Here is a 1746-nt window from a genome sequence, read left to right as displayed (position 1 = left end):
GCACATGAGTTGACTGCGGCGCCAGGTTAACCAATGTGCTAGATTCTATTTGGCCAGTAGAATCTTGTGTCTTACGCGATTTGATACCAAGACACCAGAACGAAAGTTAGTTGAAGAGTGATTAAACTCTTATGAAGAATGGTTGTGCAATCACAACTTATGACTTTAACCTATAAAGTGGATATGGACTATCAATTATAACATGGGGCACACACCATGTTCTCGATCCAATCCACGCACACGAGTTGCCTGAGTAGCGACAGGTATACCGATGTGCAATACGTATCCGGCCATAGGCACGGAACGAACAGGAACTGTGGTGCAGACATACAAGGGCCATGGGGCGGTACGCAAAGGATACGGATGAGCGAGTATGCAGGCCCAATACTCAATAGCTCGATCCGATCCAAGCACATGAGTTGACTGCGGCGCCAGGTTAACCGATGTGCTAAGAGAGTTGTTCCTGGGCCTTCAAAGTGACTTCAAAACTATCTTAGCGAATGGTGGCCATGGGCGTAGACATGAGCCACAAGTCACAAGGCCTGGGACTATTGGGTAATAAAGACAACTTAGTCACAAAGTTAGTCTTTGGACGTACCACCGGGATTGTGTTACATTGGGAACCTTACTATAAAACCCTAGGCAGGGGATCACTCGGCTCATGGATCGATGAAGACCGCAGCTAAATGCGCGTCACAATGTGAACTGCAGGACACATGAACACCGATAAGTTGAACGCATATTGCGCGTCGGACGATTAAACCCGGCCGATGCACACATTCTTGAGTGCCTATCAATTCCTTGATATACAACAAACCAAACTTCAGGGTGGAGCGTGCCACAATAGAACACTATGGCGAGCAGCCCGTCTAGTGTCGTGGGGGAAACACGCTTCCACACTGTGCATAATGGCGTGCTCGGGACCTTTGTTGGGACCGCAGGGCGCTGAAAGTAAAGGGGTGAACCGCATAAATCGCACGCACGTAAACGCGCACACACACAAATAGAGTGAGACGTATCGTAGGATACCGCTAAGAGTACGTTGTGAAACATGGGGAAATTCAATCGAAAACCTCTTTGATGTCCAAGATTTCGTTGACCGTATCCGTCGTAATACTGGATCAACGTGCTTGGGGGAAAACGTCAAAGGGTTTTATAATAGTGGTGCATGATTAACCCATCGATGCCCGAGGGGAACATGTTGTCCAATACAATAGTGGTGCAGTTGGCTCGACATGCTCGGGGGGAGACATCGTGGGTCCAAGTCGACCAAGTCGACCGGGAGTTGTTGTTGAGAGATCGAATCAAAACGATGCCGAGCGGAACTCGTTGTCCTTATTGGAGTGATATTCGGACAACGTGCTCGGGGGGGCCATCGTTGATTCAAAAATGACCGTAAATTGCCCAATCCGTGTGTGTGTGTGTGTGAAGTGTTGTTGCGTATATATCGGTTCGCTATGCCCCGGGTTCGAAACGAATGGAATGTGACTGATTTTGTTGTAGGCCTCAAGTGATGTGAGACAACCCCCAGAATTTAAGCATATTAATAAGGGGAGGAGAAGAAACCAACCGGGATTCCCTGAGTAGCTGCGAGCGAAACGGGAGAAGCTCAGCACGTAGGGACGGTGTGTAACTGCACCTGTCCGATTCCGTGTACTGGAACGACCATTATCTACTATGCACGGTGCAAACAGTTCAAGTTCAACTTGAAGGTGGCTCATCTACCCAGAGAGGGTGATAGGCCCG

At 48.7% G+C, this 1746-nt stretch overlaps 2 non-coding genes across 2 annotated transcripts in view; both read left to right on the top strand.

Moving 5' to 3' along the window:
* Nucleotides 1-634: 634 nt before the first annotated feature.
* LOC125773642 (5.8S ribosomal RNA) lies at nucleotides 635-792 on the top strand. The gene has a single exon (XR_007420269.1). It is a non-coding gene; the product is annotated as a 5.8S ribosomal RNA (ribosomal RNA).
* Nucleotides 793-1501: 709 nt separating this feature from the next.
* The window catches only part of LOC125773653 (large subunit ribosomal RNA), a 4179-nt gene continuing 3934 nt past the window's right edge, over nucleotides 1502-1746 (top strand). The window contains exon 1 of the ribosomal RNA XR_007420278.1: nucleotides 1502-1746. This exon is cut by the window's right edge and continues 3934 nt beyond it. This is a non-coding gene — a ribosomal RNA (large subunit ribosomal RNA).

This window comes from Anopheles funestus (assembly GCF_943734845.2).
Source record: "Anopheles funestus chromosome X unlocalized genomic scaffold, idAnoFuneDA-416_04 X_unloc_44, whole genome shotgun sequence".
NCBI classification, from domain to species: Eukaryota; Metazoa; Arthropoda; class Insecta; order Diptera; family Culicidae; genus Anopheles; species Anopheles funestus.
This window is presented reverse-complemented; position numbering and strand designations above follow the sequence as displayed.